The 23,642-nt window shown below is 40.4% G+C and overlaps 1 protein-coding gene across 2 annotated transcripts in view; it reads right to left on the reverse strand.

Moving 5' to 3' along the window:
• The window catches only part of KCNIP4 (potassium voltage-gated channel interacting protein 4), a 1,213,489-nt gene that overhangs the window by 1,040,948 nt on the left and 148,899 nt on the right, over positions 1 to 23,642 (reverse strand). The window lies entirely within an intron of this gene.

Consider the following 23,642-nt stretch of genomic DNA (forward strand, 5'->3'; position numbering starts at 1 on the left):
TGCCTTCACATCACAATATTTCACACCATACTGACCAGGACATGTACTTTAAAATCTTCTTAAAAGTTGTACATTTCTCTTCACCATTACTTTTTATTTATGTGCTTATTCATTAAACACTGGACATTGGGTCTCTGCAGGCAGTGTGCTAAGCACTGGACATACAATCAAATACCTGCTCTCCTGATGCTGAGATTGAGGGCAAGGAAGCAAATACTGATCCAATAACCCCAAATACAAGTGTGTGAGTATGCTGGTAATCAAATATGTACGGTGACAATTACAGAATTGAGAGTTTCTCTTTTTGGTAGACATTTGCCTGGATAATATTATTTTGATTTAGATATATCCCTCCCCTACTCAATGATGTTCAGGGACAGGCATGCCCACCACAGTATGCAAATCTAACCAAAGGGCTAGTATCCTGAATCAGTGGATACTGCCTATATGACTAAACTTGAAAGGCAGGAAAAGACTGGCATCACACCTGAGCCAGACAGACCAGTATCTTTCCCTGGTCTAACTAGCCAAAGGAGGCTAACTTACACTGTGGTTAACAACCAACCTTAAAAATCTCCGCAGCTGAACATAACAGAGTATAATTTTGTCATGAGTTAACATACATCTTGGTCACTGTGGAGACTCAGGGACCCTGAGAACATAATGTTCTATCAGCCATGTGTTTCTAGGATACCAGAGGCAGGAGGAAAACAGCAGGGCAAATCACACACTCATTCTTACATATGCTTCCCATAAAAGATGCACTTTACCTCTTGAGTAAAAGCAAGTCAAACGCCACGGCTGAGTTCAACATGGAGGTTGGATAGTAAAGTTTGTTCTAGAATGAGAGACGTCAAAGTTTTCTGGCATCCTCATTTTCTCCTCGGTTTGCAAAATTGAGATTATATAAGTGACAACTGCCTGTCACCATGCTCCTCTCCCACTTAGCACATGGAGGAACTCCTCTGCAGGAGAAATGAAGCCCAACCAAGAAAGCAAAGCTGAGCAGTTTTTTCAAGAGTGACAGGAGCCCTGAAGCTATTTTTATCCTGGAATTTCTCCTTGTAGGACATGATAATGCCTTGTCTCTTTTAAAAACCGAAACCAGTTGGAACTGGGATTCTTTGACTTGTACTCAACAAGCCCAAACTAAACTTGTGTGGAAGGCTAGGGCATGACATTATTTGGTAGCAAATAAGTGATTCTTTTGAGTCTCAAACCTAACCATTCTAACTTCCCCATCTGAACAAAAGGATTACAATGCCTAACTCGTAAGTTCTTATGAGGATAAAACGAGTTCGTGTGTAAGCAATGCTAGTCACCATCTGCTTCCTAGCAGGTGTTCATTAAAATGTAAGTCTCTGTTCCTTCCTTCTTTCCTGACTTCTTCCTCTCCTGCCTCCTTCAAGGCTAATGAACATGCCATATTTTGTCTTCCTGTTGCTATCATCCAACAAATGTTTACTAGGCTTAGCAAACACCCATGGAAACAATGAATGAGAAGAGATAAGGAAGAAAAATAGTCTGACAGCAGCAATGTTCTAAGATCATGGACCCCCTGGTTTTGACTTGAGTTCAGAGTCACAAGCAGTTAGGGAACATCACACACAAAGGCTCTGATCTATGAATTGGGAATAGGATAATCGTACCCCATACTTCAGCTAACATCAACTCCCTCAACCGTAACAAGAGATACAGAAACTCTTCACCACTTGCCATGGTGATCATACCACTCAAGGCAAAAGTACAACACAACAGAAGTTTAGGGATTATAGCAATAATTTCAATAAATCATTACCTTTATTTCTAAAAACTATTAGATAGAAAGAGATAGAGAGCTCCTAACTGCTGGTTTACTCTCCAAACGCCCGGAATGGCCAATGCTGAGTCGGGTTAATGTTGGTATCCCAATTCAGGTCTCACGTGTGGGTGGCAGGAACACAATTACTTGACGCATCCTGTTGCCTCCTTTGGTTGCATATTAGCAGGAAACTGCAATTGGGAATCAGAGCTGGGAAGTCAACTCGGATTCTCCAGAGTGGGGTACAGCCATCCTTTCTGGTATCTTAACCTCTAGGACAAATGCCTGTCCCCTTTCTGTTTTTAAATTTACAAATAAAGTGTCATGTGTGCCACCCCAGTTCAGAACAAAAGCTGCACCAGCTGTTAGCAAATCCATCCCCAAAAGATCTCATTCCAGCTGCAGTGGCAAGGAACAGTCAAACAATTGGTCAGCATTAGAAGGAAGAATAAATACTAAAAATGTGTTAACTTCCTCTATAAAAATGGGTTGTATCTCTATTTTCAAAGTTCTATGTTCATTTCAAAGCATCTCAGTTGTCAGTAAAATCTTTCCCCATTAGTACCAAGAAGGCTACATGAGTTGTCTGTCCTTTGCCTGGATCAAAGTGTGTCAACTGGGCTGGTGCTGCGGCATTAACAGCTTAAGCCACCACCTGCAATGCCAGGTTCCACATGAGTGCACAAGTTCAAGTCCAGCTACTCTATTTCCAGTCCAGCTCCCTGCTAATGTTCCTGGGAAAGCAGTGGAAGATGGCCCAACTGCTTGGACTCCTGCACCCTTATATGAGACCTAGATGAAGTTCCTGCCTTTGGCCTGGCCCAAAGCCGGCTGTTGCAGCCATTTGCGGAGTGAACCAGAGGATTGAAGAGCTTTCTCTATCCCTATCTCCCCCTCTCTTTAATTCTGCTTTTCAAATAAATAAAAAAAAAATTTTAACTGTAAAATAATGAAAGAGGACTTATGCATCTATTTACATGATTTTATATAGTCAAAGTTTATAGGAAAATTTAACAGACTTATATGACATTTATTTTTAAGTAGATTGCATTAGTTTGTACACTGGACTGCATAATTATAGTAATAAATGGTTATATTTTGATGCTTTATAAACTTACATAAGGTTTGCATGTAAATATTTTTATTATTTTAGAGAACATATAAGGAGGATGCAATGAGTAGGATCACAAACTTATAAAGGAGAAAACAAAGTGGTCAACAGACTCCTGGGTCTGGACCCCAGGTCTCTGACTTGACCATCACTGTTGAGTAGATGTCAGACAAGATGGGGCTGGAATTTCCACTCTCCCATTCACCAGTGACCTTGGTAAACCATGTCACCCCTGTGCTTCACACTGCTCATCCATAATAGATACAATAGTGTCTCCTACAAGCACTGCACGACTACTGCTCATGACAGAATAGAGAACACAGTAAGTCATGTGTGTTTATTCCTGTTACGTCTGCCCAATAGGTTTAAGAAACAGACCAACCTAGATTTGAATACTATCCCTAACATTAGTTATCGTAGAAATCTGGGTTTATGGAAACCATTGCTTCCATAGTAAAACACAAAGGAACCCTCATCACCCTGCAAGGCTGTTGTTTGGTCATATTATGCCATAAACCACTTAGTACGTGCTCAGCGTGGGGCAAACACATCATAAATGGGAGCTTCCATTATCGAGCAAACAGAAGCAGTATTTATGGAGCTAAAGTTTTCACCTACTTGCACAGGGCCTCTAACTCTATGTAGCATCAGTCATCAACAATTTTTATCAATCTCAAATGGTATATGATGTAGCAAATTCTCTTACCAACCCCATGGCCTCTGCCTGAGTTTTTTCCTCTCTCCCCAGTGATAGCCCTTGTGGGTTTGAGAGAGTTCAGTGATACACTCCTAATGAGGTGGAACAAGGAAAGAGTGCATTTTACTGGTTACTCAGCCTAGGTCCAATCACCCAGGACCACGACACCTTAAGAAGGGAAGAAGCCTCTGATGATCACTAATAATATAAAATCCAATGCAAATAGGAGGGTGTTTCAAAAAGTTCATGTAAACAGTCAAATATGATACAATTTTTAGATTCATGTATAACTTGTTCATAATACATATTTTCTATTAGCTTTCTGAAGGAACTTCATAGGCATAGATTCAAAAATTTTGGCAGTAAAAAAAGCTTCTCTTTTAATTCCACATCTCAAGACCTTTTGACACACCTTCATATTAATACTGTGATCATTAACAGAATATGTTTTGAATGCCTACTAACACTAAGTTCTGTTCTAAGGGAATTAAGACTTTAGAAGGTATGTACTTCTATCATCACTCTGAAATGAGGTGTGGAGCGGCTAAGCAGCTTGCCACATCTGGGGAGCAGCAGCATCGAAATCTGAACCTAGAAAACTGGGTTTGCACCTGCACACTTAATCACAAACATTTCACAATGCTAACTTAGCTGGGAATCTCACATTCCCTAAGCTGTGTGCATCCCCACCACAGCTGCAAGGTCTCAGTAAACTGGAGTCCAAGATACTCTGCTTGGACAAAGCCATTGGTTCACTGGCAACTTAAGCCACTTGAATCCTCCATCTTCACAGGGTCTGGCATGATGTTCCAAAGCACTTACAAAGAAACCCAAGTGAAGACAACAAAGGTAGGACTTGCAGAGCTGACAGTGCCCACCTGTCGTACCATATGTAAATAACCCAAGGTAAACCCGAGATGCTGTGGGAAGCAGAGCCATCTTTACAGTGACTGGGAAGGGATGAGCAACATCACAGATGTCCAGTACACCATGCAGACTGGAAGAAGTGGTTCCGCCACCGCTAGTCTCCAGAGCCAGGCAACACACTTGTACACAGTGCTCTTACCTGTACCTCTGTATTTTTAGCATACATAAACAAACATGAAAGTTAGAGAGAAACCTACTCATCAAAAGAGATCATTTTTCTCTTGCTCCAGGTAAGAGACAGCAAAGAAACAGACATCAGAAAATCTATGCAGGTTATTTGACAGATTTCCCATAGAAAATTAAAGGTAACTCCTGGGAGATGTCAACAGCATTCCTTGTCACTTCTATCTCAAGCAAGAAACTTTTGCCTTTTAAGTAAAGCACTGAATATTTCAAACTGTTGGAGTTAAAAAACAACAACAACAACAACAATTATTCGTGGATACATTTCATTAACTCAAGAGCAATAGTATTAGGAAAGATTCAGCAACCAACAATGTAAACAATGAGATAGAATTTTTGCAGAATATGGAGAAAGAAAGGGGGATTAAGGGCTTCTTTAATTTGAGGATTTAACACCATGCAGTTGAATGACCAAGTGAATGGGGCACAAGTTTTAGCACATCAATCAAAGAGCGATCATGAACATGCCAATCAATTACTCTTGGCTCTGTGCTAAACTGATGAGGAATACAAAGCCTAATCCCCAGTCCCTAATTCCACACAACCATAGCCTCACTTGAGAGACGTAGAGAAATGCACACATTCAACCTTGCCCTATGGGACACATCACAAGACATCTGGGATCCAAAGGCCTCTAACTCATCATCTTCCTAAAGGAATTCACAGGTGTAGAGAAGAAAAATAGCCCTACAAATACTGATGTTCTAGTTCTTTAATAAGCATCAATACAGGTAACAACAAAAGTCAACATTGCTGGAATGTACATGAGACCTTGCTATATCAGGAAAATCTGTTACAATGCATTGTCCAAACAGCCTAGCTGAGATTCAGGGAGGCTGTGTGCCTTGACATCAGCACACATCTAGCACAGGTTTTTTTTTTTTTTTTTTTTTTTTTTTTTTTTTTTTTTTTTTTTGACAGGCAGAGTGGACAGTGAGAGAGAGAGACAGAGAGAAAGGTCTTCCTTTGCCGTTGGTTCACCCTCCAATGGCCGCCGCGGCCGGCGCACCGCGCTGATCCGATGGCAGGAGCCAGGAGCCAGGAGCTTCTCCTGGTCTCCCATGGGGTGCAGCGCCCAAGCACCTGGGCCATCCTCCACTGCACCCCCTGGCCACAGCAGAGGGCTGGCCTGGAAGAGGGGCAACCGGGACAGAATCCGGCGCCCCGACCGGGACTAGAACCCGGTGTGCCGGCGCCGCTAGGCGGAGGATTAGCCTAGTGAGCCGCGGCGCCGGCCTAGCACAGGTTTAACAACCCTAATCCATCTAGTTCAAGTTTGGGATTTGCTTTACAACTTCAGAGGTCTTCACCAACCCACAGAGGAATGGTGAACCACACAAGTCAATGACTGATTATGTCAGGAGCAATCAGAGAAAGTTTCACAGAGAAAGCTGAGCTGGAGGAAACACAATACCCTGTAGAACTTCTGCAGAGAAATTCTAATCTCTCCATCATGCATTGCAGACATTTTCACCTACTTTGAAAATGATTTTGGGGCCAGCGTTGCGGTATAGTGGGTTAATTCACTATGCACAATAGGTGCCAGTTTGAGTTTTAGCTGCTCCACTTCCAATCCAACTCCTTGTGAACGCACCTGGGAAAGCAGTGGAGGATGGCCCAAGTTCTTGGACCCCTGTACCCAGGTGGGAGACCAGGATAACGCCCCCAGCTCTGGCCTAAGTCCTGGCAGTTGCGGCCATCTGGGAAGTGAACCAGCACATGCAAGAGCTCTACCTTGAACTCTCCATCTCATTCTACTTCTGCCTTTCAAATAAATAAATAAATCTTTCTTTAGATCAGAAAACCAGGAGCTTCTTCCAGGTCTCTGACGTGGGTGCAGGGCCCCAAATACTTGGGACATCCTCCACCATTTTTCCAGGTTATCAACAAGGAGCTGGATCAGAACTGGAGCAGCTGGGACTGAAACCGATGCCCACATGGGATTACGGTGCCACAGGCAGGGGCTTAGCCTACAATGCCACAGCACTGGCCCCATAAATGGATCTTTTTAAAAAGAAAACAATTTTACCTTTAAATATTAAAGTAAATTACAGTTGTGTTAATTTAACTCAACTGACAATTTATCTCAAATAATTTGAAAGCCACCTAATACTGTTGCACAACAGACGCTTTGCTTTGCTCCTGTCTTCCACATAGACACCACTAGATGGCGCAAGGTGCACGTTCATTCTAAGGCCAGTAGGAAACAATCACTTTTAAGTTTGCTTCAGAAAAGGTATTTCTCTCAAGAATCTTAGTTTCCTTTGCCCATCTGTTCTGCTTTTTTCTTTTTTGACAGGCAGAGTTAGACAATGAGACAGACAGAGAGAAAAGTCTTCCTTCCGTTGGAGAGCTGGACTGGAAGAGGAGCAACCGGGAGTAGAACCCAAGGTGCAGGCGCCGCAGGCGGAGGATTAGCCAAGCGAGCCACAGCGCCACTCCTTGGAATTTACCCAAAGGAAATTAAATTGGCAAACAAAAAAGCTGTTTGCACATTAATGTTTATTGCAGCTCAATTCACAATAGCTAAGACCTGGAACCAACCCAAATGCCCATCAACAGTAGACTGGATAAAGAAATTATGGGACATGTACTCTATAGAATACTATACAGCAGTCAAAAACAATGAAATCCAGTCATTTGCAACAAAATGGAGGAATCTGGAAAACGTTATGCTGAGTGAATTAAGCCAGTTCCAAAGGGACAAATACCATATGTTCTCCCTGATCGGCGACAACTGAGCACCAAAGGGGAAACTTGAAGTGAAATGGACACTGTGAGAAAGAGTGACTTGATCAGCCCTTGTCCTGACTATTAATGTACAATGCAATACTTTATCCCTTTTAGTATTTTTTTGTTCTAGTTAATACTATTGGTTGAACTCTGTAATTAACACACAATTATTCTTAGGTGTTTAAATTTTAACTGAAAAGTGATCCTGTTAAATATAAGAGTGGGAATAAGAGAGGGAGGAGATGTACAATTTGGGACATGCTCAATCGGACTTGCCCCAAATGGTGGAGTTAGAATCGTGTCAGGAGATCCCAATACAATCCCTTCAAGGTGGCATGTACCAATGCCATCTCACTAGTCCAAGTGATCAACTTCAGTTCACAATTGATCACACTGATAGGTCTAAGAGTCAAAGGGATTACACAAACAAGACCGGTGTCTGCTAATACTAACTGATAGAATCAAAAAGGGAGAGAACAATCCAACATGGGAAGTGGGATACACAGCAGACCCATAGAATGGCAGATGTCCTAAATAGCACTCTGGCCTCAGAATCAGCCCTTAAGGCATTCGGATCTGGGTGAAGAGCCCATGAGAGTATTTTAGGCATGGAAAGCCAAGACACTCTGGGGAAAAAAAAAAAAAAAAGATGACGATGATGATGACCTAAATGAAAGATCTCTGTGAGTGAGATCCCAGCAGAAAGAACGGGACATCAAAGAAGGAGGTACCTTTCTCCTTCTTTGATGTCCCGTTCTTTCTGCGAAGGGAGGAGAGAACTTCCATTTTGACTATGACCCTGTTGGAATAAGATCGAAGTCGGCGAACTCAGAAGGCTTCCATAGCTTTGGCAACTCATGACTAGAGCCTAGGGTGATTACTGATGCCATAAAAAAGAGTGTCAAATTGTTAAGTCAACAACAGGAGTCACTGTGTACTTATTCCTCATGTGGGATCTGTCCTTACTGTGTTGTCCAATGTGAAGTAATGCTATAACTAGTACTGAAACAGTATTTTACACTTTGTGTTTCTGTGTGGGTGCAAACTTATGAAATCTTTACTTAATATATACTAAATCGATCTTCTGTATTTAAAGATAATTAAAAATGAATCTTGATGTGAATGGAATGGGAGAGGGAGCGGGAGATGGGAGGGGAGCGAATGGGAGGGAAATTATGGAGCGGAAAGCCACTGTAATCCATAAACTGTACTTGGGAAGTTTATGTTTACTAAATAAAAGTTTTAAAAAATCTTAGTTTCCATATTATTATCAGGCAAACCAGCAGAACATAGAGAAATAGATGCTTAAGTTTAGGTAACATTTTTGCTAGGTTTATGTGCAAAAGTTCGTTATTTCCTTTGTAGTTATTTCACATCTTCAAAGCTCAAAAAGTTTGATGTACATATTTTCCTAAAAACAGAAAAATCAAAAAGGACTGATTTTCCCTCTGTGTAGTTCACTGCCTTTATACACAAAGGCAGGCACTGTACTTGCACATCTTAGCCATTTTTTTTTAAATCAAGATTGAGGCCAAATCACTTTTATGTCAGTCTTAGGTTAAGCCTTCTAATTAGGTGAATCTGATTTCCATGGCAACCTTCCTGTCTCTTGACTTTTCAACAATCACTTCCAAAAACAAACAGTAGGTTCAGTTTGTGTTTACGTTAAAGCACATTGTCATGAATGGAGATACAGAACTGCAGTTTAGATTTTTCACGTTTTCTGTCTCAATATCCATTTGACACCAGGAAAGCATGGAAATGCTATTTCGGTTATGAGACTGCCATGAAAAGCCACTTCAGCATGTCACTGAATGGAAGGAGCCCGAGGCAAAGCCATTCTGTACTTGGACAAATGAAAGGGGCCTGGGAAGGGACCACGCAAAGACGGCACGAGTATTCAATGTGAGGCATGGGGAGAGAGGAGCCAAGGCTGGAGAAATGACAACGTTCCCAACACCGGGTCCCTGAAAAACCAGCTCCTGATAAATGGGTGCAACCCTCAGAAGTTATGTATGCGTTAAAAGTATAATTTACCAATGGCGGAAATATTCGAGAGAAGCCACTTTAAAAATAAGATACTCTACCCACACACCCTGTATCCCGTGAGAACATCTTAGAGAACACAGTCACATTTTGTGTAAGTGCGATTAGGAGAGGAATTTGGGGGTTTGGGGGGAGGGATACCCCTTCCTAAAACCTTGAACCAAAAGCATATATTCTTCTTGCCTTTAAATTAAAAGAAAAAGATACTCACACTTTTTTAAGTTATATATCCATTTGAAGATGAACTAGAAAACATTATGAGAGGAGTACTTTTAGTGACCAGAAGAGGGCGATATCCTCAAACCTAAAAATTCCACACAGCTTTGCTATCCTGAATGTCCTGAGGGTTCAAATGAAACTTCAACACAGTCTAAACATTGCATTAAAATCCTAAATACAACCCCTACTGCTTCCTTGAAGGATGGAGTAACTGCTTTATAGAATGTCCTCATTTGCAATGTCAAGAAGAGCCACTATTTACCTGAGTTAGTAACAGCAGCAGCTAACGATGTCATCCTGTAGTTTCATACTCTTCATAATTTTTAACTTAAATGCTTCACTCTTCCTTTCACACAACTGAAGTAAGTGGTTTCCTGGTTTTGATTCCCACAAAATCTCCATTTTGGAGTCAATTTTGTGAGGACAGACACGTTTCTGGGTGTCTCCTTCAGCTTAGGCTGCTGTAACAGAATACTGTTAGGAACAGCAAGGCACGTCTCACAGTTCTGGAGCCTGGCAGGCTGAGACCAGGATGGCTTTTTGGCTGGTGCCTAGCCGGAGCCCTCTTCTGGACTGCAGTGTGCCAAATTCTGTGTTCTCTCTGGGGGCTCCTCTCTAAGGGGACTAATCTCATTCATAACGTCTCCACATCAGGGATCGAACTGCCTCCCAAAAGCTCCTACCTCTCAATACCAACCAGTTTGGGCTTAGAATTTCTACATACGAATTTAGGAGGGGAAACAATCAGGCTATAGTATCTGACTAACTGAAAAACAAAACAGACAACTTAGAGTTTGAAGCAGAAGAAAAAAAGGCAAACGAATGAGAAGGGTTCCAGGTATTTCTAAATTCAGTTACAAGTACTCCAGAAAACAGGTTAGGAACAAGAATTTAGGGGCCAACTCTGTGGCACAGTGGGCTAAGCCTCTGCCTGTGGTGCTGGCATCCCATATGGGCACTGGTTACTCTCCTGGCTGCTCCATTTCCAATCCAGTTTCCCTGCTAAGGTACCTGGGAGAGCAGCAACAGATGGCCCAAATCCTTGGATCCCTGCATCCACATGGACTACCTTGAAGAAGCTGCTGGCTCCTGGTTTCCACCTGGCCTAGGGCCGGTTGTTGTAGCCATTTGGGGAATGAACTAGCAAATGGAAGATCTCTCTCTCTCTCTCTGTCCCTCCTCCCCGCCCCCTCCCCCAGCTCTTTCTGTAACTCTGCCTTTCAAATAAATAAATATCAACAAGAATTTAACTGGTCAGAGTGGATGAGTGCAGCATTGGCAGGCACCTGGTAAATGTGACGCCCATGTGCACACTGACCCTGACTGGAGGAAGCTTGGCTCTGCCACAGATACTTCCAGGACTTGGAGTAAGCCACTCAACGTACTTGACCTTTACTTTCCATAAAGGTAGAAGCTAAACAAGAAAACCAAGTACCTCAATGGAACTTGTCATCCTTGTGTCTGTTTTATTAGGACTTCTTGGTGTTTTGGCAGGTGGAGGGGGTCACTTATTTCTTTATCTTTCTCATTTCACTCCTCAGTAAACTGTATGTTCTGTTAGAACATGGGCCACCTCAATCCTATCTCCCATCTCATTCACAATTCTGGAATATGGGAAGTCTGCAACCCACGCTAATGGGAGGAATCAGTGACAAGATGTTGTGCAGATGCATCAAGTCCTAGTACTCAGGGAGCTACATTTCAAGGGGTTCCCCAACACTGTGTCTCCATTATGTGAATCTTGATATTTTCCTTGCCCTAATGGTAAATGGTTTAGGTTTCTAAATATGCACTCAAGACACAAAATTGTCTTCATAAATAAATAAAGTTAAAACACTAATTCAAATAGCACTGTTGGGTAAGTCATAGTATAGATGATGTGTGTGTCAACAGCAATACTTGCAAAGTGTTCGTGAACAGGTGGAGATTGCAAAACCCACTAGATGGAGAGTAAGCATGACAGGAGGCTGGCACCACGAGAGCCAGGGAGGCCTGGGGAGGGCGTGGAGCTCGTGGCCTCACAGCCGCTCATGCAGAAAATGCGGAGGCTGCAGAGGTTAAGTGCAGCACTCTGCACCCAGGGCAGTGCAGCCGTGTCCGCACACGGCTGCAGACACACAGGATATCAAAGGTGACACTGGCACTCCACGCTCAAGCAGAGTTTCTCCCGCTGTGCAGGGCCTTGGCCTACACAATTATCCCCCGAGTTTCATCCTGTAACAAGGAGAAACACCTTTCATTGCTGACTTCTCTTGAAACAGCAAACCTAGAAAACTGGACATGACAGTCAAGGGCATTATTCCAAACGCTCAGAGTATGTGAGGGAAATTTGGACAGGATCCTTTGGCTCGGAGTCAACAGACGAGATGGAAAGCTCCGACCTTAAGGGTTGAAGGGCAGGAATTTTCCATCCCTGAGAAGCAAATCCAAGTGGAGACACCCAATGGCAGTGTGCAATTCCCTGTTCATGCTGCTATCTCTGAAAGTCATAAAACATAAGCTGTGTTTCTTGACAGGACATACATAAAATATAAATGAAAGCTTAGAAATTCAGTGTATTAACAGTATCGGGTTTTGTTCAGCAAGTTTATGGAATTCATCAATTGATCTGGTTTCTATAGAGACACAAGTAGAGGAGTTGGCATTGGGACTAGTGGTTAAGATGCTGATTAACATCTCTGTGAACCTCACATTAGAGAGCCGGGGTTTGGTCCCCAGCTCCAGCTTCTGCTTCCAGCTCCCTGCTAACGTACACCCTGGGAGGCAGCAGGTGACGGCTCAGACAGCTTGGTTTCTGACACTCACGTGGGAAAGCTGGATTCGTTCCTAGTTCCTGGCTTCAGCTCCTAAGCTGTCACAGGCATTTGGGGGAATGAACCAGTAGACCAAAGTGTACTTTTATTCCTTCTCTCTCTCAAAAATAAATGTATTTTAAGTAAATACTATTTAATAATAAATTTTTTAAAAAAAAATAAACAAAATTAAAATTAAAATTATACCAAAAAGTTCAAGAGACAGGGATTAGAAAATAAAATTCCCGTTTCCTTCCTTTATGTAGAAATAATTAATTCCGTTTTGTCATTCAAGATATCTCCCTAAAAAACTTGACCTCTGGGCCTGAGCTCAACCTCTATTTGAGGAAATACATCATGGGAAAAAACAGCAAGATTCTCCTTAACTATGTGCTATGTCAAGAGCCACACACTCATAAATTGCTTGACTAAGTGGCTCACTTTTCAATCAATCGTTGTGTGTCATGGAAATAGATGCCTGGGAGACAGAAAGAGCACAGGCAATTTTTCGACAGCATCTGAGTGAGTAGAATGATTACAACACCGAGGATGCCAGAAGCACACAGTGTGCTCTCCAAGGAGTTTTTTTCACTTTCAACTCTGAGGGAGATTCATAGAGTTTGAGACCTTGGCTTACAAAATAGCAGAGACCTGAAGTCCCCTTTCTCTCTGGAAAGAAAAAAAAAAATAGGTAACAGCAAATGGCTCAAGAAGGCAGCTGCTGGTTCCACATAATGAATAGACGGGTAAGAGTCCCACCGTATTTCTGATATGGTGGTATACAGACACACACACACACACAAACCTTCTCTCTGGAAACCAATGAAGACACAGGGGTACATAGAGTGAGAGGAAGGCTGGTGTCGAGCTACAAAGCAGATTCTTCTGATATATGGATACCAAGGTCTTTGCAGGAGGAGTAGCACAAAAATATATAAAAATTATCCTGTAGTTAGTTTCCATTTTGCGTTTCTTCCTAATACTTTGCACTTGATGATAAAATATGAAAATATAAAAGTAATTCCAAAAATCCATGGAAAATATACATTATGAAAAGCTATCCACGGTTTTCAAATTTTTGAGTGTGCCAAAATCTTCTAATTTCATTTTTTACAAGTTTTTTTAAGTAATCTGTATATATTCATACACACTCTCTCCCACACACACCCACACACATACTTTCTCTTAGACATATAAATAACATTGTTCTAGAAAATTAAGTACATACATGTAGACATGTGTATATATATCAGATATATGCATACATGGATTTGGGTAACATGTAGTATACAAATAGTATACAATAAAATCAGAAATAAATCTAAATGGTCTTTTAAAATTATTATCCAAAGAGTAAGAAGAAAAAAATTCTTAGGCTATTTGTAGGCAAAGTAGTTTGAAAATGAAGAAAAATCAACTCTTAATAGTCACTTAAATGGCACAGCTTATATTGAAACTTAGATTAACGTAAGGCCTCTGACACTAGCTGACTGCCTAGATTCTTGACCAGATAAAATGCGCATTAAGCAAATGTCAGAATGGAGGAAGGCTACCCTGCTCCAAAATCAGCAGTCCTTTAAGTAGGTTAAAGACCATTAGTAGGCCGGCGTCGCGGCTCACTAGGCTAATCCTCCGCCTAGCGGTGCCAGCACACCAGGTTCTAGTCCCGGTCGGGGCGCCGGATTCTGTCCTGGTTGCCCCTCTTCCAGGCCAGCTCTCTGCTGTGGCCAGGGAGTGCAGTGGAGGATGGCCCAGGTGCTTGGGCCCTGCACCCCATGGGAGACCAGGAAAAGCACCTGGCTCCTGGCTCCTGCCATCGGATCAGCGCGGTGCGCCGGCCGCAGCGCGCTGGCCGCAGCGGCCATTGGAGGGTGAACCAACGGCAAAGGAAGACCTTTCTCTCTGTCTCTCTCTCTCACTGTCCACTCTGCCTGTCAAAAAATAAAAATAAAAAAGACCATTAGTATATTTAAATTAGTCTATCAATATCTATATATTATATATTAATATAATTATATATATATATATATAATATACATATAAATATATATTATATAAAATATACATTATATATTATATATTTATGTTTGTTATATATTAATACATATTATGTATATAATTATATATTGTATAATATGTAATATATTGTATAATATGTAATATATAATATATATTATAATTATATGTGTGTATATAATATAAATATGATTATATATAATATATATCAATATATAAATTTAGTCTATCAAGACCTTTCACATACATGTAATAAAATTCCACTCTAATCTTTGACTGTATTAGCAAACATTTTTAATTACTTGGATGTGAGCTGACATTGTCCTAGAAAAGAGGCTTTAATTGTATAAAGCATCCATCCAGAGGAGAAAACAAAAAAAAACCTTGTAAACTTAATTGTTACAAATTTGAAAACATGAATATACCATGATTATCCCAATAAAAACTTTAATGATACACCTCTCGCAATAAAACAGGAGATACTGACAGAACTCTTACCAGGCACCATGCTAAGTGCCTTCTAAGAATGGTTGTCCTTAGTCGTCACCACAAGCTAATGAAAGGTGAACATTTTGTTCCTTTTTATCAGATGGAGTCACTGAGATTTAGAGAGGTGGAGTCAGCTGAAGGTCTTGTCTAGAGTAGGAATTCAATCTTAGTATGCGTAACTCCAAATAGAATGCTCATCAAATTCTTCTGCATTACCAAAACTAAAGAGGACTTCTCTGTGTGCTAGTCACGGCTTACCCTATAATAATCTTTGATGGTAACATTAAGAATATTGTTCCTACAATTAAAAGGTGTAAGATATCTGATAGTTCTAGGAAGGAAGAGGCAGTGGTTAACAAATTAACACCTATCAATATTTAAGGGAGTGCTGTTAAGTATTTAGTTGGTTAGTTATATCCTAGTAAACAAGTAGGACTTGAATTTAACATGTGGAATTTGGATGCCAAGTGTTCCTTGAATGTGCCAGGTGCAAGGAACTTAGAAGACTGAGTGTAAGCCAGAGTTCTGAGATTCCACCTTCAGACCATTCACTTGGCCTTGAAGAGACTTGAGGATTCTGGCCAAGATTGGTTGTCTTATTAAGTCCCCTATCTTCTTTCTCCCTACAACAAGAGTCAGCAATATATATCCCAGGGATAAATTGGGCAGACTGTCTCTTTTGTAAATAATATTTATTTGGACAGACTGTGCACCCCACTGAATCTACAATATTTAACATCAAGCCCACTGTAGAAAAAGTTTGTAAATCCTGGCTTATATGATGTAGCACAAGTAAGTATCTCCTGGGTGATAAAAAATACATCTAAGCCATACTCACAGGGACAGTAAGTTTATACTAAGATACAAACTCATTCTTTCTCTTACCACTTTCTTCTGTTTTTCTGTTTCCCAAATTTTGTAAAAATAATATCCATTAGCTTCCTTATGAAAATAGACACACACAAACACACAGACACACACACACATACACCATGAACACCAGACAAGAGGACATAATTATGTTTACAACACAATACCTATCATCAAGAAACTTTCTGTAATGGAGGACACACACGAGTAATAATTAAAATGCAATGCTAAGTGTATAAGAAATCTTGAGGGAGTGGGAGATGGGATGGTTGCGGGTGGGAGGGATTTTATGGGGGGAAAAGCTGCTATAATTCAAAAGTTGTATTTTGAAAATTTGTATTTATTAAAGTTGAAAAAAAAATCTTGAAAAATTCCTATGGAGATTTATGCCAAGTCTGCAGAATCCTATTCTAAGGGCTGAGGAGACATTTGTAATCATTCCAGAAGTACAAATCTTCTTCTTGGAGCTTCCAGTGAAAAAGCAACTGTAACTGGATATCAATTTGTTAATCTTCTAGGTCTAGAACAGATGAAAAAAGTAGGTTGCCTCATTTTGGAATCCTAGTAACCCAGTCATCTCCATAGACTCTGCCTACAGTCCATTTCTCTCTGACTTCACCTGCCAACGTACATGTCCAATTCAGCTGATAGGTGACTTGAGCTAAGAACGGCTCCAATATTTTTAAAGGACTTCAAGGGAAAACAAAGAATAGTGTGTGACAGATACTGTGTCTACACTTAAAGTCACAGGAAAGGGTGTTAACCATTGCAGGAGTCTTAACATTTATACTTTTGAAATATTTAAAGAAAATAGAACTAATTTAAAAATGACTAAGAAACCAATACAAGAAATACTATTTTTCACATGAGAAATCCCTTTGGACTTATATACAGCTCTTTTAATTCAGATTCTATTAACTACATCATAAAAAGAACCAGTTATTTAATTGACAACTTAGCTCAAAATGAAAACCTCTCTCTTGGTTTAAAATATAGACACTCCCTATTCCCTGTGTGAACATGCATACATTAGACTTTTTAATTCTATTCTTCATATTTCAATGTATCTTACATTTTTCAATCTGTTGAATGTGTTATTCTCTGGATAACTGCCTCAGTTTTTACCACCCCCTTTGTTAATATTTTATTTACTTGTGCCTAATCTGCAGTTTAAATAAACCTTTTTATTTTTATTTTTTTTTGACAGGCAGAGTGGACAGTGAGAGAGACAGAGAGAAAGGTCTTCCTTTTGCCGTTGGTTCACCCTCCAATGGCTGGTGTGCTGCGGCCGGTGCACCGCGCTGATCCGATGGCAGGAGCCAGGTACTTATCCTGGTCTCCCATGGGGTGCAGGACCCAAGCACCTGGGCCATCCTCCACTGCACTCCCTGGCCACAGCAGAGAGCTAGCCTGGAAGAGGGGCAACCAGGACAGAATCCGGCGCCCCGACCCAGACTAGAACCTGGTGTGCTGGCGCCGCAAGGCAGAGCATTAGCCTAGTGAGCTGCGGTGCCAGCCAATAAACCTTAATGCTTTTAATATCAAATTATATATTTTATTTCTAGATATTCAATCCACTCAGTCGTTCAAAAATATATGACAATCTCTGATGTATTAGATACTGTTCTAAGTACCAGACAAAATTGTGAAGAAAAGACAAAATGCACTGACCTCATGAAACAGAGAATTCCATAGGAGTAAGTCGTAAACACACAAGTAAATGAAAATTGTGTATCAGATGGCAGTGAATGACACTGAGAAAAACGAAACAGAGAGGGAGAGAACACTATAGGGAAGAACTCCCTGCATGTGAAGTGTACCTTGGATGAGGAATGACCTGAGCACCTGATTTACCACAGGCACAGCTTAAACAATGACAAAGTGGGAACTGGTTTGAAGGGTCCAAAGGCAGATGTTTGTGCGGACGGGAGAAAAGGAGGGGCCTTCCACAGAGCAGAGTTCTGGGGTCACAGCTGCAGCGTGGTAGGAGAGAAGGAAGAGGCAGTCTTGTCTGCAACAGATGAGCTCATGGATTCCCTGTCATCTTGGATGATGGTTTTCTTTCATTAAGCATCTTGAAAACACGCTTACAGTAAAATTTAGGTTTGAGGTTTCCCCAGAACCCAAGTCTTGTATCAATTTGAGCTGCTAAATCATAAGAGGCATGGATAGGCATCATTAAACACAAGGGGAGATTGTATTTTCCCTCCATCCATTGCCTGGTTTTGTGAAACACCACTCTTCTTGCTACCTGTTCTGTGCACTCAGAGGTTCCAAGCGTTACACCGAGGGTTAAATATCAGACTCCTAGGTTGTGTTTCCTCTCCGCCTGCCTGCTTCACCAACAATACTGAAGTTCACAGCTATCAGTGAGCAGAATACTTCAGCAGAACAGGTAGTAGTATGAGATTCTTGTCTCTGTATTTCCACCTGCATCTCTTATCTCTGCATCTCTTATCTCTGCATCTCTCATCTCTGCCTCCTTTTCACTTTTGACTTAGGATGATTTCCCTAGCACCCAACCAACTCAACAATGCATTTAGAACAATGCATTTATGTAATAATTCCAAATGTTTTACCAAAGAATGCTCTTTATACATTTATTCATTTTTGACTTATTTTTTCAATTTTGATAAGAATTCTTCTTAATGATAATCTCTATTTTAAATAAAGTTCAATTTTGACAGCTTTTTATAGAGAAATCTTGAATTCCTCATCTCTTTACTAGAAATGAGTCCCTTTTCCCTAACTATGATCATTCTAACTGCATGTTAATAAAATGTCAAAAGTGGCCAAATCATTTGAATCAGGTTCGTACTACCCTAAGAAAAACCATTAGAAATTTTATCTATGCTATGAGCGTCTGATTTGCAGTTTTCATTGTTGATTTTATTATTTTCAACTAAAATATTAAAAGATGTTAAGATCTTGCTTCAGTGTAATATATTTTTCTCTTTATGATTATTAAATCCACTTTCATAATGTTTAGCAAAAATCCTTTACCAATACTTTGCTTTTCTACCCAATCCAAGGATTATGAAAATGAAACAGAGCAAACCAGTTCACATTGTAAGTTATCAGTGTTTCCAAAGAAAAAAAACTTCAAAAATAAAACGTTGAGTCCCAAGGCAAATTAATTTTCAAATGGAATGGGATTTTACTATTAAAAGCAGTAAAGGAATCAGTTTCCTGTGGATAACAACACACTGCCTAAACACCTGCATTCTCTACTTTCCATGAATGGTGTTCACTTTCATCACTGTTCTCATGATAACCAGAAAAGAATGGGTAAGCCAATAACAAAACAGAGCCCCAGGAATCAAAGGGGGAACTCACTGCTACTTAATTCTATACAGAATTCCTCAGATAAACCTTTCCCCCTAAGCACATTGTAGATATGGCAGAAGCCAATACACTGCCAAGGAGCGTACAATATTATGATGGAGAACACAAGCCCTCCCCTGTGCCCCAGTAGCCAAGAGCATGGTAGCTTCTAAAGAGCACACTGCTAAAAACAATTGCCAGCGTCTCAGGAGAAATCTGTCCTGCCTGCTTCACCAACCAGAGCAAACATGTGCACTGCCCTCATTCCTTATGTTAGGAACTTTGCAGGGCACCCAGCAAGATTCTATGAAGATATTTTCTAACAAAACTCCAGAGAACTGTTAGGCCCATTTTACAGGAAATTGAGGCTGAGACTGACATAACCATATGTGGGAGAGGCATTTTAATATGTTTTCCATGGCTTCATGTCCAAGTCATTTTTATCACTATATCAGAAATAAAAGATATTTTCACAAGAGAAATGTTTTTATAACTTATGAGAAAATGAGAAAATAAATATATGCAGTCAATAAAAAAGAAATTTATGAAATAGTTAGATAAATGCACCGAAGTAGGTAAAACCAAACTGAACTCAAAACCACTGGTCATATGAAACCAATGACTAACTATTAGTCCCTGGAACAGGAAACTGGATGGGTAGTTAGGGAAACTGCAATAGACTTGCTAAACAACAATGAATAGATGAAGGGCCAAAATAATACTAGTTTAGGGCTCTAGTCTTGACTTCCACAAGAAAGTTGTTGGGGGAGGAGAAATCATTCCTCACATCTTCCTGGCACACTGCTTAGAAAGCAGTGATGGTTGACACAGGAAGACTTCCAGCCACTTTTTGGTACCGGAATACAGCTGCTGGACTAGTAGTGCTCTCTTAAGGATGGCTGTGATGAGACACCCCTCTTAGCAAGTGGACAGAAGTCATCATGAAGAAAAGCTATAGCACTTGTCCACTAAATAAAGGACTGGTAAAATCTATGATTTTCTGGAGTAACAAATGAATATTTTAATTTTAGTATTTTAATAATTCATAGGAATATTCTTTTCTAGGATGTATAGCAGTTAATACAGTTTTATATGATTTTCTCATTCATTTACCCTGAAAACCATAGGCAGGTATTAATTTTATCCCCATTTAAAGAAACTGAAAATCATACTCTCTATTCTACTGCCTGCTTAATGTTTCTGATGAGTCTGGGGTTGAAGAGGGCTCACTTTTTACTGCTATTTTTCTGAATAAAAGCTGTCACGCATAAGGTAATAAGGATATTTTCTTATTCTCATATTGCAGATAACAAAGGCAAAGATAATTTAAATAAATGTACACAAAAATAGAAAACAGCTCAGACTTCCTGACTCTCAACAAGATCTCTCTTCATCTTAGAACAATGATGCCTTGTTATTTACCTTTTGCTTCTACAAGAGGACATGAGAATTAGTCACACTCTGAAAATGTTTGAATGAAAATAAGGGTTGAGTGGATGCATTGAAAGATGGTGCATTATTTAAAAAAATAAAGGACCAAGTTCTAGTAAAATCTAAGAGAAAGATAGCTTCCATACATTTAATCATATTTCCTCAACCTATTCCCCTCTCTCCAGTATCCTACCCCCACTTCTATACCCAGAAAACACTTTAGTGTTCAGGAGAATCAGAATAAACTTCAAAAAGTCTCATCTCAGGATTTTATAGAAACCTTTTCAAAAGATCAATTATTACAACAACACAAGGCTATATAAAGACCACAGTCTCTTCCTGCGTTCTAACACCTGAACCCAACCTACTGAAATCCTCACAATTCTATCTCCTCCCTTCTACTTCATCTCCTAACACACAGGCTAAAATAAACATGAAAAGATGAGCGGGCTCCAGAACAGATGTGAATTTATATCCAGTATCCAGTCTTAAAACATAAGCAAACTTAGTAAATAGACCATTACCCAAACCAGTGGATGACACTACCACTCTCCTGTGTTACCAGGAATGCCTCTTCCTGCCATATAACCCTGACCCTAATCTAGCACACATTCTTGTCCAGTTTAACTATCAAATACATCCCAAAGAAGTCTCTCTCTCATATGCTTCCTTTTTCATTTGAAACTTTATTTCCAAGCTGGTCAAATGGACACAATGCCCTCACCTTTTTAAATATAATTTCAATTTTTAATTAGCTTTTAACAGATTCAATGTGATTTATAGACAATTCTAAGAACATAATGATATTCACTTCCTCCCTACCTCCTTCCCCTTTCTCCTCCTCACTTTATCTTCCCCTAAGCTTTCAACATTTTTTCTGAGATCTGTTTCAGTACCAGTCTCCCTGTCCCTAGGGCGGATTCTGACCAAGTGTCCTTCACACAGCATCCAAAACTCCGTGGAATGCACTGTGTTGTGATAATACCATTACCAATCTCAAAATGTTTCAATGCTTTTCTCCTGCTCTGTGCCTAAGTTTTCAACGTTATCAGCCTCTAAAACCCAAACTCACCCGCCCCCATCTCCTCCCTGCCTTTTATTCCTACTGGCCTTCTCCGGAGTTCTCCAGTCTCAGGACTTTCCCTTGAGTCTGCCCACCTGCTTCTGTTTTATCTTATTTTTCAGCCCAGGAGATACTTTCCCAGGGAAACTTCCAAACTCCTGTTTCACATACTAACAGTAAAGTGTCTTTCTTCAGAGCACTGATGTCACTGGCTATCATCCACTAATTCCTCATTTATTGTATTAGTGTCTAACAAGAGTGAAAACTCTGCCTGAGCAGAGAAAACATACGTTTTTTTTTCTCCAACAAGAAAGTGTTGGTACTTGCTCTGAAGCCAAAAACCACTAGGAAGAGATAAGCAGCCAAAGCCAGGCTCCCTGCTGCAAGGGAGACAGAAACCGTGTGGGACTGCAAAGCATCTAGGGACAGGTTGTAGGATTTGGACTCCTTAGGTGATTTTGCTGATTTGGGTACCATAGATTGCATTCTGGTTGGGTGTTGGAACACAAGGTCAATTCTCTGTGCATTTTAATGTTATTTGTTTAGGAAGCAAGAAAGACAATGCAAGACTAATGCTCATTCTGCTAAAGCAGCAGTCATTTGTGTTAGGTGTCAGAGAGGCATGCGTGGCCATTTTTTGTGTTGTGCACTGTGCACTAGCTCTATCTAGGATCACACCTGTTCACAGGCAGCTCTGCTTTGTTCTCATTACATCATGATCACACTGAGACCTTGTGTGAGGTAGACACTGTGAAATCACCTATCTTCATTGGATAAACACAGTGAGTTGGCTGTCAGAGCCAGGCTGGCTCAGCTAACAAGCCAAACAAAGCTTTTATTCCTCACAAACAATGAGAATCAGACACAGAATTCACTCAACAAATAATGGAAAAGTGAGTGAATAACATTAGCCTCTCTGATCATCAGCTGCCATGTATTCCTGGGAATAGCATTTCACCTGTCCCCAAACAGACCAGGGGATTACTCTAAACCCTGTCACTTAGTAACCTATCATTCTAATATTTTTAAAAATTACTTTCTTATCCATATAACAGCACTGATATAAAAAATGAGGTCTGAGCCAGCATTTTGCTACAATGGGTTAAGCTGCTGTTTGCAGGTTTGGCATCTCATATCCGAGTGCCTTTTCGAGTCCTGGCTGTTCTAATTCAGCTTCCTGCTCATGTGCCTGCGAAGGCCCCAAAAGATGGCTCAAGTATTTGGTCCCCTGCCAACCATGTTGCAGACTTTGCTATTTGCACCCATCTGGGGAGTGAATCGGTAAATGGAAGATCTCTCTGCCTCTTAGATGCTCAGCCTTTCAAATTAATAACTTTCTTTTTAAAAAAATCATCCAAATTTATAAGAAATAAGCTGAACTAGATTTTTTTACTTCATGAAGGCTTTCTCTCATGGCAACAGTGCTTACTTTCCTAAATATGTAATTTCATTTGTTCCCATTCTGCCCCCATTCCACCCATAAACAATATATTCAAACCTGAAATGCATCATGAATAGACTTGGGATTTCTACCTGACAACAGAGGAATGAACATAGTCAAGTAACACAAATTAAAAATATCCCTACACTAGCTTTTGAGGCAGAAATTAAAATCTCATCTTGGATTCACACCCATAGCAGAGTAGAGATTGAGGAAGCAGAAGGACTTACAGACCTCTGAATAGCTACTATGCAAATCTACCCAGTTATCAAATGGTACATTTACCGTGGGTGCATCTTATAGTATGTCAATTATACCTCAATAAAGCTGTTGAAAAACACAGTGTGGGAGAAGGGGGATTTAGCCTAGCAGGTAAGATACCTGCATTCCATAGTGGAGTGTCTGGGTTCAAATCTAGGCTCTAGCTAATGACACCAGCCTCCTGCTAAGCCACACTTGGGAGAGCAGCAAGTGATGGCTCAAGAACATGCATTCCAGG

This window comes from Oryctolagus cuniculus, chromosome 2 (assembly GCF_964237555.1).
Source record: "Oryctolagus cuniculus chromosome 2, mOryCun1.1, whole genome shotgun sequence".
NCBI classification, from domain to species: Eukaryota; Metazoa; Chordata; class Mammalia; order Lagomorpha; family Leporidae; genus Oryctolagus; species Oryctolagus cuniculus.